Source organism: Ranitomeya imitator, chromosome 3, assembly GCF_032444005.1.
Source record: "Ranitomeya imitator isolate aRanImi1 chromosome 3, aRanImi1.pri, whole genome shotgun sequence".
Taxonomy (NCBI): domain Eukaryota; kingdom Metazoa; phylum Chordata; class Amphibia; order Anura; family Dendrobatidae; genus Ranitomeya; species Ranitomeya imitator.
The window spans coordinates 332,073,467-332,087,040 of NC_091284.1; the positions used below are offsets into that span (position 1 = coordinate 332,073,467).

Genomic DNA, 13,574 nt, shown 5'->3' on the forward strand with positions numbered 1-13,574 from the left:
AATTGATTGGACATTTATAATTAGCTACCGTTCTTATTCTATATTGCCGAATGTAATGAGGTGCTCCAACTGTTGTTGTTGTTTTTAATTGTTTTTGTCTTGTGTTATTTTACACACACTGTGCACTTTGGTTGTCTCAGGGGGAGGTGGCGCGGGAGGAGCCAGTTGTTTATTACCTGCTTATCTAGGCGTCACTTCCTCCTGGACACAGACCCGTTGAAGCGCTTGGCATTAGCGCGAAACGACCGTCGTCTTGCCTGTCGCACTCCTACTCTCACTCCCTCCCTGGAACCGTGAAGATGGTTTACTGCATGTTCCAATAAAGGACGTTTGTATTGCCACTGATTGGTGAGTGCTACTGCGTTTTTTCTACTTTTTTATTTATATGGACACTTTGTTTCACGCAAGCACCGCCTTTCACCTGATCGGACTACCTATTGTTGGGAAACTCTCCACTTTGAGTTTATAATCTCTGAGAAGTCGAGCTGTGCCGCTTACTTTTTTTTCTTTTTTTGGTCTATTCTCTTTGATGAGTTTCAAAGTTGCTATTCTTTCTTCCAGACCCCACACCTTTTCTTCTAAAAGGGCCACTAGTCTACACTTCTGACAGGTGAAATTGGATTCTTCTTCTGGTCGATCTGTGAACATGTAGCACATGCTGCAGCTCACCATGTAGGTTGTTACATCTGCCATGTTGCTCCTAGATCCTGCTGACTTGCTGTGTTTTCCTTCTTGTGTAATCTACTCAGCCAAGCTTTCTTGCAATAATGTCCTTACGGCGCACGGTTTGGTGATGCTTTCCAAGCAGCTGGTCCCGGCTGTACCCAACGATCTTCTTGCTGAGGGAGACTCTTCGCTTTTCCCAGAAGGCACCTGGAATATGCAAATTATCCTCCTCAAGCTTGAATCCCTGGTTTGGTGATGCATTCTAAGCAGCTGGTCCTGGCTGTACCCAACGATCTTCTTGCTGAGGGAGACTCTTCCCTTTTCCCAGAAGGCACCTGGAATATGCAAATTATCCTCCTCAAGCTTGAATCCCTGGTTTGGTGATGCTTTCCAAGCAGCTGGTCCCGGCTGTACCCAACGATCTTCTTGCTGAGGGAGACTCTTCGCTTTTCCCAGAAGGCACCTGGAATATGCAAATTATCCTCCTCAAGCTTGAATCCCTGGTTTGGTGATGCTTTCCAAGCAGCTGGTCCCGGCTGTACCCAACGATCTTCTTGCTGAGGGAGACTCTTCGCTTTTCCCAGAAGGCACCTGGAATATGCAAATTATCCTCCTCAAGCTTGAATCCCTGGTTTGGTGATGCTTTCCAAGCAGCTGGTCCCGGCTGTACCCAACGATCTTCTTGCTGAGGGAGACTCTTCGCTTTTCCCAGAAGGCACCTGGAATATGCAAATTATCCTCCTCAAGCTTGAATCCCTGGTCCTTCTACAGAACCTAATAATTGTATGATACAATATTGTTCTGCTCCAGGAAGACATCCAGGCCTCTCTTGAACCCCTCGACTGAGTTCGCCATCACCACCTCCTCAGGCAAGCAATTCCAGATTCTCACTGCCCTAACAGTAAAGAATCCTCTTCTATGTTGGTGGAAAAACCTCTCTTCCAGACGCAAAAGAATGCCCCCTTGTGCCCGTCACCTTCCTTGGTATAAACAGATCCTAAGCGAGATATTTGTATTGTCCCCTTATATACTTATACATGGTTATTAGATCGCCCCTCAGTCCTCTTTTCTCTAGACTAAATAATCCTAGTTTCGCTAATCTATCTGGGTATTGTAGTTCTCCCATCCCCTTTATTAATTTTGTTGCCCTCTTTTGTACTCTCTCTAGTTCCATTATATCCTTCCTAAGCACCGGTGACCAAAACTGGACACAGTACTCCATGTGCGGTCTAACTAGGGATTTGTACAGAGGCAGTATAATGCTCTCATCATGTGTATCCAGACCTCTTTTAATGCACCCCATGATCCTGTTTGCCTTGGCAGCTGCTGCCTGGCACTGGCTGCTCCAGGTAAGTTTATCATTAACTAGGATCCCCAAGTCCTTCTCCATGTCAGATTTACCCAGTGGTTTCCCATTCAGTGTGTAATGTTAATATTGATTCCTTCTTCCCATGTGTATAACCTTGCATTTATGATTGTTAAACCTCATCTGCCACCTTTCGGCCCAAGTTTCCAACTTATCCAGATCCATCTGTAGCAGAATACTATCTTCTCTTGTATTAACTGCTTTACATAGTTTTGTATCATCTGCAAATATCGATATTTTACTGTGTAAACCTTCTACCAGATCATTAATGAATATGTTGAAGAGAACAGGTCCCAATACCGACCCCTGCGGTACCCCACTGGTCACAGCGACCCAGTTAGAGAATATACCATTTATAACCACCCTCTGCTTTCTATCACTAAGCCAGTGACTTACCCATTTTACACACATTTTCCTCCAGACTCAGCATTCTCATTTTGTGTACCAACCTCTTGTGTGGCACGGTATCAAACTCTTTGGAAAAATCAATATATATCACGTCCAATGACTCACCTTGGTCCAGTCTATAGCTTTCCTCTTCATAAAAACTGATTAGATTGGTTTGACAGGAGCGATTTCTCATAAACCCATGCTGATATGGAGTTAAACAGGTATTCTCATTGAGATAATCCAGAATAACATCCCTCAGAAATCCTTCAAATATTTTACCAACAACAGAGATTAGACTTACTGGCCTATAATTTCCAGGTTCACTTTTAGAGCCCTTTTTGAATATTGGCACCACCTTTGCTATGCGACAGTCCTGTGGAACAGACCCCCATCGCTATAGAGTCCCTAAATATAATAAATAATGGCTTGTCTATTACATTATTTAGTTATCTTAGTACTCCAGGGTGTATGCAATCCGGACCCAGAGATTTATCTATTTTAATCTTATTTCGCCGGTTTCGCACCTCTTCTTGGGTTAGATTGGTGACCCTTAATATAGGGTTTTCTTTGTCTCTCAGCATTTCACCTAGCATTTCATTATCCACCGTGAATACCGTGGAGAAGAAGGTGTTTATTATATTAGCTTTTTCCTTGTCATCTACAACCATTCTCTCCTCACAATTTTTTAAGGAGCCTACACTTTCACTTATGATTCTTTTACTATTGATATAGTTGAAGAAGAGTTTGGGGTTAGTTTTACTCTCCTTAGCAATGTGCTTCTCTGTTTCCTTTTTGGCAGCTTTAATAAGTTTTTTAGTTAAAGTATTTTTCTCCCTATAGGTTTTTAGAGCTTCAACGGTGCCATCCTGATTTAGTAGTTTAAATTCTTTCACATCTAGATAAGTTCCCTGATCGGTCTAGTTTGAAAAATGGTGTCAATTGTTGGGGGATTCCACTGTTTAGGTACTTCCAGAGCTCTCCAAATGCGACATAGCATCCACTAATTATTTCAGCAAATTTTGCATTCAAAAAATCAAATGGCGCTCACTTTCTTCCAAGCCCTGCTGTGCACCTAAACTATAGTTTTCCTCCATATATTGGGTATCAACGTTCTTAGGAGAAATTGCACAGCAAACTGTATGGTCCATTTTCTCCTGTTAACCTTGTAAAAGTGAAAAAAAAAAAAGATCTTTATGGAAAATTTTTGTGAAAAAAAGTTGAAATGTTTATTTTTCCTTCCACATTCCATGAATTCCTAGGAAGCACCTGAAGTGTTAATAAACTTTTTGAATGTGGTTTTGAGCACATTGAGGGGCGCAGTTTTTAGAATGATGTCACTTTTGGGTATTTTCTGTCATATAGGCCTCTTAAAGTCTCTTCATATGTGAGGTGATCCCTAAAAAAATGGTTTTGCAAATTTTGTTGTAAAAATGAGAAATCGCTGGTCAAATTTTAACCCTTATAACTTCCCAACAAAAAAAAAATTAAGTTTCAAAAATTGTGTTGACGCAAAAAAGTAGACAAGTGGGAAATGTTATTTATTAACAATTTTGTGTGATATGACTCTGATGTAAGGGCAAAAAAATTGAAAATTGCGCAGATTTCAACATTTTCACCAAATTTCTGATTTTTTTTACAAATAAACGTAAGTCACATCAAATAAATTTTATCCCCATGATGAAGTACAATATAACACGAAAAAACTTTCTCAGAATCAGTGGGATACGTTGAAGCGTTCCAGAGTTATGACCTCATAAAGTGACAGGTGTCAGAATGTAAAAAATTGGCCTGCTCAGAAAGGTGAAAACAGGCTTCAGGGGTGAAGGGGTTAATGTGTCTTAAAAAAATTTGCTTCCAGCGTGGTTGTTATATCCTTCCCACATTCAACAGATTGGAGCTTGGTGCTTGAAAATGTGATCATTTGCAAGTCTTAGGGACACCTTCCGCAATTTGCAGAATTTAACAGCGTGACCTCCTTGGTGCTACAATTTCATTATTGAGGAGTGTATTTGTATCATAACTTGGGCAGTAGGTATCAGAATCTGCACACTTCAACTACCTTCTTCACGCCTGAGGATGAATGTATTCACCGATATCTTTAATCCAAAATATTCAATAATCCAACATGCCATAATGCTGGATTTAAGAGATTTTCAAAATTCATGAGATTTATGTGCGCAGAAACTGCTATAGCTGGTCTTTGCTTCATCAGGGGAAATAAAAACAGTTCCCTGACCTAGTCCTGGATAAAAATATTTGACAAGAGTGGATTGTTGACAGTGTCAGACTAGGATGGTAAGGGCCAACCAGTTTCATTGACTGAGGGTCCACTGTTCATTTACCTGCAATTATTACATTACCTCATTCACAAGTTGACCTATGATTTTATATAATAATAATAATAATAATAAACTGGGTTGTTTGATAGTTGAATGATGAGATGTTACCAAGTGAATCAAGTGAGTTGTGTAAGCTACTGTTCATATAGGTTGAATAGGTTGAGTGGGGGGGGGAGTGGGGAGGGGGGGCGGGCGACTGTGAGAATCACCTGTTTCCCTGTGGGCCAGTCCAAGCCTGTTTGTTGGTGCCCATGTCTTTGCTCCCAGCACCCAGTGTATATGTCCAAGTTACTCAATTAACTAAGCCAAGATCAAAAATTATAATGTTTACACTTGTATACAGTGCTTCTAAAAATATATTTTTCGTTTATAGTGAGTCTGTATGCAACTTTGCCTGTTTGAGTACCAGAAAAACAAGTCTGCGTATGCTTTGAGCAGAAACACATTGCCCTTAAAGGGACACTGTCACCTGAATTTGGAGGGAACAATCTTCAGCCATGGAGGCGGGGTTTTTGGGTGTTTGATTCACCCTTTCCTTACCCGCTGGCTGCATGCTGGCTGCAATATTGGATTGAAGTTCATTCTCTGTCCTCCATAGTACACGCCTGCGCTGTGCAAGATTGCCTTGTGCAGGCGTGTACTACGGAGGAAAGAGAATGAACTTCAAGCCAATATTGCAGCCAGCATGCAGCCAGCGGGTAAGGAAAGGGTGAATCAAAAACCCCAAAACCCCGCCTCCATGGCTGAAGATTGTTCCCTCCAAATTCAGGTGACAGTGTCCCTTTAAAATCATGTAAGGTCTTGACGCAAATTATATTAAATCTGTCAAATAGCAGATGCCCCATACATTGTCACTAAGCCTTTCCCTCCTGTTTTTTAAAGTGTCAGTAGTGGGGTAAAAAGTTCTTAATTCACAATTTATTTACAAAACAGTTTACAAAATTTACTCAAGATATCTGGAATAAATTATGGTACCTAAAACCTTCCCCTGCGACCACAGTTTTACAAACATGCTTATGAAATACAAATGATTTTACTAATAATAGTTCTATGCAAATCATTTATACTATATACCTGAACTGTTTTTCCCGTCATCGCTACCTTCGCCATCATGTTGTTTAGAAGTACACATGCTGCTAATATTTGATACGGTACAGGATTCATGTAAATATTCTTTTTTGTTGACACAGCTGCTGTTTTCTACAAAGAAATAAAAGAAAACAAAGTAAATAAAAATCTTGAAAAGCATGTAATAACATTTTTCTTAGTTACTCCAGATCCAAACAATTATGTGTTGTTAAAATATTTGTCAAGATTAGAGTTGAGCGATTATAGTCAGCGACCTCCTTATTCAGCAAGCTATAGCGCTTACTAAAGAAGCTGCAACGGGAACCCGGATACCTGGAGCGTTCGCGATAATCAGTGGTTCGGCGCCGCAGCTGCATGTGTCACGGCTGTGTTACCGTCACTACACATGCATGGAGAGCCTCACCCAGCCGCGACACATGCAGTTGCGGCATCGAACAGCTTGTTATTGGGAGATCTCCAGGTAGCCGGGTTCCCGATGCAGCTGATGATGTTCGCTCATCTCTATTCATGATGCACACACTTGTAGGTTTCCTGATAGGAACGTCACAGCCGGATAGGTCAGCTGTCAAATTCAGGTTAGGAGATCAGCATCATCATTTGCAAACAAGAAAAAAAAATAGCCAGCTTACCACCTCGGTGTGTAACAGCACGGACTTTGTGCTTTGACAAAGAACACAGCTCGTGTTCAAAATGCGTAGCTGCACATATGGGTGCCATGTCACTATTTTATACGAATTTGGAATAAAGACAAGCTTTTTTATCATCTGGACTCATCCTGCTTTTTTTCATCATTTGCAAACCCTGGCAATGTGCATGCAAAGACAGCCAAAATGCTGAAACTAGTAGCCCATGGGCTGCACCATGCAACCACCCTCACATACCTGGCATCCCGATGTCACAGCTATCTGCATCCTCAGGATGCAGATAGTAGGGAACATAATAGTGGCGGAGAGGGCCAATGGCCCATTCTTCCGCCACTCCTAATATGCAACAAATAGCAGACATGACAACTTCCGTAATCGTGTCTGCTGTGCGGAGCATCAGACCGGAGCATAGCGCTGGGGGAATGGGAGTGAGGAGGGTATGTTTTTTTCTTTTATATGTGTGAATGTGTGTGGGATGTACGTCAATATATAGAAAAGCTATTTGGGGGCTCACACTGTAAAATGGAAGACTATGTGGGCTCATTCTGTCTATATAGGGGCTATAGAAGAAGGAGGAAACCGGAGCAACTAGGTAAAAAGACTCCTCTTGATAAAGCGGTGCTTCTGCCACGCGAAACGTGCGTCGAGGGTTACCTACATCTGTACCCTGGGTCCTCCGGCTTTGCTCTTGGTAAGCCTTGCCTCCCTGGTGATTTTTGTCCTGTGGCACTAATGATTTAAGTATGGATTTATAACGGCAACCTTGCCATAGCAATTAAACCTTATGCACTGTCACTTTACTTATGGATCTGTGTATCTACTTATATGGGCATGTGCAATGGTGGACTTTTTGGGTATATCTGTGCCTATCCTGTATCTGCATTTTATTTAATATTGTGGTGTTATGATTTATATATTTATTTGAGATTATCTTTAATAAAAAATTAACTTTTTACCTAGTTGCTCCGGTTTCCTCCTTCTTCTATGATCTTGGGAGCGGGTATCTTCTTTTGTTCTATATGGGGAGTTGCTTTTCACCCCCATTTCTATGACATTTAAAATGTCACTGAGGTTTTGTTATGCTATAAAGGGGCTATATAGGGTTCATACTATAGGTATATAGGAAGTGTGAAGCAACTCGTAGCCCCGCCTGATGTCAGCAATACATTAAGCGTCACATGGCACGGTCTCCCCACTTTCACTGTGATGTTCAGCATCCCCTCGGGATACATAATGTCAGTTTGGCACAGCTTTACACAGACACCCCCTACCCACACAGGCACAGATGCACAGGTAGTGAGAGAGAGTGGCTCACACAACCGTTGACATGGCACAACACTCACTCACGACCCTGACAGGCTCAAAGTCCCCTTTCACTAGCACCAGTGAAACAGAGCCTTGTCAGCCTGGTAAGATTGCCACCAGTTCCTTGTTAAACATAAGCACGGTGCATTAACGGGACCATGCCATGCCAGAAATCAGCCCTGGTAGCATATGACATTAAACTGAAAACACGGTCTTGTGGATTTTGGATCAAGATTAAATAGCAGCCCAAGGTTAAAGTGGATATTTAATTGCCTTAAGGGCAAACTAGACAAAATACTATATATACAATGAATATACAGATATGATGGTCAGATATACAAATAGAAGATGAAGACCAATTGTTCCAGCTCTTCCATAAAAAAAATTCCTTTATTGTATTATAATAAAAACATGAACAGCTTCACAGGCAACATCGAGGTACACGTGAGGAAAAGCTATGCGTTTCGATCGTGTCTGTGATGTTTGTCAAAGCTATCACACTGAGAAAGTACCAACATTAATGAAGGACAAATCACCAATCAGCTGTTGGAATCTAAATCACCAATGAGCTATCAAAACATTGTCACATGAATTAAGGTCATGAACAGAAAACAAACATATAATCAAAATGACCAAAACAATCACATGATCTAAAATGCTAACCAGGAAACATAAAAAAATAAAAACATTAAAACACACAAATGTGAATAAGCAATATTCAAAATCAATAGAATCAACTCAATAATATTAATCGCTTTGATATAAATCAATAATGAAACATAATTTTGTTCTTTCTATTAAGACCAGCAGGGAATCTTGTTCCAAGATGGAACATCCAATAAGCTTCCCGAGTAAGTAAAAGTCTTTGGTCATGATTATTATTAGAGTTTCTAGCAGGTCTGGTGAATTTACCCAGATTTAGTTGTATGTATAGGGTGGCTGCTCTGGGCATGCAGAATTGTATTACCCATAAGAAGTTTGGAATAAGTCCTAGTAGAAGCCAATTGGTTGGGTGTCCCTGACAATTCTAAATCAAGAAAGTAAATTTTTTGTTTGTCAAATACATGAGTAAATCTGATGTTATAATCATTATGATTGATGTAATTCACAAATTCTTGTATGGCAGAAAACTCTCCCCTCCAGATGATTAAAGTTTCATCAATGTATCTGCCATACCAAACAATAAAAGAAGAACATTTGTTCAATGTGGAAAATAAAAATTGAAATTCCCAAAAAGACATAACTAAATTGGCGAGGGATGGTGAAAACTTGGCCCCCATCGGAACTCCGGTACATTGTAAATAAAATTCCCCATCAAAAGAAAAATAATTGTGAGTGAACAAAAATTATGTTACCTGTTTGTAATTGCTGTACCTAGTGAGATGAAAATTCAAATCCTGCAATTCAACAACATGAGGTATACATGTTGTAGCGTGGCTAAAGGATGTCTAATCGATGGGAGATATGTCCCTTATAGATGGCTTGCTACTGTGATGTAACCATAGCTGCCTATATGTGTTTCAGGACCTGTGGTGATGTCACAACCACATGTCTGGTCATGTGATGGGTTCTGGGTGTGGTTAGACATATAAAAGAAAGCCTAATGCATAACACAGGTAGATATGTGTGGAGGTGAAACCCTCCTGAGTGTGTTACGGCTTCAGGACTGAGCCGGATGAACTGGACACTTGTTTTTTCTTTGCCTGAACCAAAGGCTATTTGCTTTCTGTTGTTTTGTCATATGGTTTATGGAGTAATAAACCCAGTGAACTTTAAAGGAACCTGCCTCCTGAGTGTCAGCCGTCGCAGCTGAGTGAGTGGAACCCCTACAATTGGTGGTAGACATGCGAGCAGCGTTCCCAGCGGAGAAGTGAGTTTATTTTTGAATGTCCTGGGTCAAGGCTGTTGCAAGCCAGCAAGCATTGCCGGAGAAAATGGAGGACTTGCTGAAACACTTGGTCCAGCAGGAGCAAAGGCAGCAAGAGACCAACAGGCTGTTGATGCAGCAGATACAACAGAGCCAGCAGGAGCAACGGCAGCAGTTACAACAGAGCCAGCAGCAGATGCAGCTTCTGGCAACCGCCATCCAGGGCAAGGCGAGCGCCCCAACCCCAGGTTTGGCTGATGACACCCACGTCCGAAAGACGGTAAGACGCGCATTGCAGAAAATGACTCCCGGGGATGATGTTGAGGCCTTCCTGACGGTGTTTGAGAGGGTCGCTGAGAGGGAAAAACTTCCGCCAGAGCAGTGGGCAGAGGTACTTGCGCCATACCTGACAGGAGTACCCCAGAAGGCGTACTATGATTTGACCTTGCAGGATGCCAAAGAGTATCACAAATTGAAAGCCGAGATTCTCGCACGTTTGGGGGTGACACTGACTGTCAGGGCACAGCGAGTTCACTCCTGGGGCTATCACCGGGACAAACCACCTCGTTCCCAAATGTTTGATCTGTTGCACCTGGTCCAGAAATGGCTGCAGCCAGAGTCATCTACGCCTGCTCAAATGGTAGAACGGGTGATGATGGATCGGTTTGTCCATTCCCTCCCGAGGCCTATACAGACTTGGGTTGCCCAGGGTGATCCCCAGAATGCCGACGAGCTGATCGGACTGGTTGAGAGATACCAAGGGTTGGAAGGCTCCTTCAGGAGGCAGCCCATGCCATACTGGGGGTCCCAGAAGGAAGCTGAGCCCCAAAAAGGGGTGGCGCGTCCAAGGTCACCAAGGGCGGGGGAGGTGGTGCCCAAGGTCCCTACGGGTGATATTGTTTGTTGGAGGTGCCACAAGCCAGGACATATAGCTGCCCGATGTTCCCAGACCACTGAGCAGATGGACTGTAGCATGGGACGCCGTTGTTCATACTATGCGTATCCAGCCTGCAGTGTGAACTCTCCGCCCAACGAGGGACCTCAAGCGTGTCCTGTAAAGGTGAACGGTCGAGCAGTAACGGCACTGTTAGACTCGGGGAGCCTAGTGACCCTGGTGAGGGCCACTTTTCCTCTCCACCTGCTCCCGGGAAAGAAGGTCGGAGTGCGGTGCATACATGGTGATGCAAAGGACTACCCTGTGGCCAGTGTGAACATTGAAACGACATGTGGCACGGAGTCCCACATAGTCGGCGTCGTTCAGGACTTGTTGCACCCTATAATTATTGGCCGGGATTTCTGTTTGTTTTGGGATTTGTGGGGGAAAGGTTCTGAGCTCCCTAGCAAGAGTAGGGAACCAGTGAACCCTGGAAGGGTGGTGCCACACCCAGAGTCAGACAGGTTTCCTTTTTGTGTCCTGGCTGGAGATGAGGAGGAAGTGTCCCCTGCATCTGACATTCTGGAGTTAGAGGTATCCGGTGAACATTTTGGGACTGCCCAACATAGGGACCCCACTCTGAGGGAAGCCTTTAATAATGTCACAGTTATTGACGGGGTGGTACAGGAGCTGGGGGCAGACACAAGATTTCCCCATTTTCTAATGAGCAGGGAGTTGTTGTACCGGGTCACGAAAATAATGGAGGAGTTGGTAGAGCAGTTGGTAGTGCCGGGTCCATATAGACGGAAGGTGTTGGACATGGCCCATTCACACATCTTGGGTGGACACCTAGGGGTGGAAAAAACGCAGGAACGGGTTGTGCAGAGGTTCTATTGGCCTGGGTGCCACCGGGAAATAGTGAACTATTGCAGGTCCTGCCCTACATGTCAGCTAACTGCTCCCACTCCTCATTTCCGAAACCCCCTTGTGTCACTGCCCATTATTGAGGTGCCATTCGAGAGAATTGCCATGGACTTGGTCGGTCCCTTAGTTAAATCAGCCCGGGGCCATCAGTATATATTAGTCATCCTGGACTATGCCACACGCTATCCTGAGGCAATTCCCTTGAGAAATTCATCTTCAAAGAGTATAGCTCGCGAGTTGGTCCATGTCTTTTCCTGGACAGGTCTGCCGAAGGAGATCCTGACTGACCAGGGGACACCTTTCATGAGCAAGGTGATGAGGGAACTATGCAAAGCCCTGAAAATCTCCCAGTTGAGGACCTCGGTGTACCATCCCCAGTCAGATGGCCTTGTTGAGAGATTTAACAAGACACTGAAGAGCATGCTGAGAAAAGCTATAGAAAAAGACGGTAGAGACTGGGATTGTCTCTTACCCTATTTGATGTTTTCCATTCGTGAAGTTCCACAGGCCTCCACAGGTTTCTCACCGTTTGAGCTTCTGTATGGCCGACATCCACGAGGACTCCTGGATATAGCCAAGGAAACCTGGGAAGCCGAAGTCACGCCCCACAGAAGCGTCATTGAGCATGTGGCCCTGATGCAACAGAGGATTGCAAAGGTGATGCCTATCGTGAAAGAACACCTTCTCCAAGCACAAGAAGCTCAGGCCAGGGTCTACAACCGGTCTGCAAGAGTGAGGCAATTCAATCCGGGAGACCGAGTTCTTGTGTTAGTTCCGACAGTGGAAAGCAAGTTCTTGGCCAAATGGCAAGGGCCATATGAGGTTGTCGAGAAACTTGGTGAAGTAAACTATAAAATTCACCAACCAGGAAGACGGAAACCATTCCAAGTATACCATGTCAACCTTATCAAGCCGTGGCAAGATAGAGAGCCGACAGTAACTCCATCGTTGTTAAGCAACCCAGAAGATGAGGTTGGAGCGGTTACTATAGCGGAGACGCTATCGGAGTCCCAGAAACAGCAATGCCGGGAGTTACTCCAGAAAAACAGGGACCTGTTTTCCGAGTTGCCTGGGTACACGAAGGTCATAGAGCATGAGGTCCTGACAGAGCCCCATGTGCGCGTGAACGTGAAGCCCTATAGAATTCCTGAGGCCCGTCGAGAAATAGTCTCCAAGGAAGTGGAGCGTATGTTGAAGCTTGGAGTCATTGAGGAATCCAAGAGCGGTTGGTCGAGCCCAATTGTCCTGGTCCCAAAACCTGATGGGGAGTGGAGATTTTGCAACGACTATAGGAAGTTGAATGAGGTCTCTAAGTTCGACGCATATCCCATGCCCCGCGTTGATGAGCTCATCGAAAGGCTTGGGCCCGCCAGGTACATAACCACCTTGGATTTGACGAAGGGGTATTGGCAGATCCCCATGGCACAGGAAGCCAAGGAGAAGACGGCGTTTTCTACACCAGATGGGTGCTTCCAGTATGTCCGGATGCCATTTGGCCTACAGGGAGCTCCGGCCACCTTCCAAAGGGCTATGGATAGAGTCCTTGCACCCCACAAGGCATACGCTGCTGCGTACCTAGATGATATCGTCATCTTTAGCCCGGACTGGGAGAGTCATCTGGAGAAAGTCCAAGCGGTGTTTGATGCTATAAGAGAGGCCGGATTTACAATAAACCCGAAGAAGTGTGCATTGGGTAAAGAAGAAGCTAAGTACCTTGGATACATAGTGGGTCATGGAGAAATAAAACCCCAAATCAGTAAAGTGGAGGCAATTCAAACATGGCCAAAACCAGTTTCCAAGAAGCAAGTTAAAGCCTTCCTGGGAATCGTGGGATATTACAGGAGGTTCATCCCAAACTTCGCCACAATGGCGGCGCCTCTGACTGACCTGCTAAAAGGGACAAAATCAGTAATGGTTAAGTGGTCCGAAGAAACAGATTCAGCCTTCCAAGAAATGAAAGAGGCTTTATGTAAGCAACCCGTTCTGATGGCCCCAAACTTCAAGAAAGAGTTTATTCTTCAAACAGATGCCTCAGATGTTGGGGTGGGAGCAGTCCTTTCCCAAGAACTACATGGAGAGGAGCATCCTGTTCTCTATCTGAGTAGGAAGC

General features: G+C 43.9%; 1 long non-coding RNA gene across 1 annotated transcript in view; it reads right to left on the reverse strand.

The window, feature by feature from the left end:
• Positions 1–13,574, reverse strand: part of LOC138672074 (uncharacterized) — a 150,807-nt gene that overhangs the window by 59,232 nt on the left and 78,001 nt on the right. The window contains exon 2 of the long non-coding RNA XR_011319563.1: positions 5,836–5,961. This is a non-coding gene — a long non-coding RNA (uncharacterized lncRNA). The remainder of the gene's footprint in view (positions 1–5,835; positions 5,962–13,574) is intronic.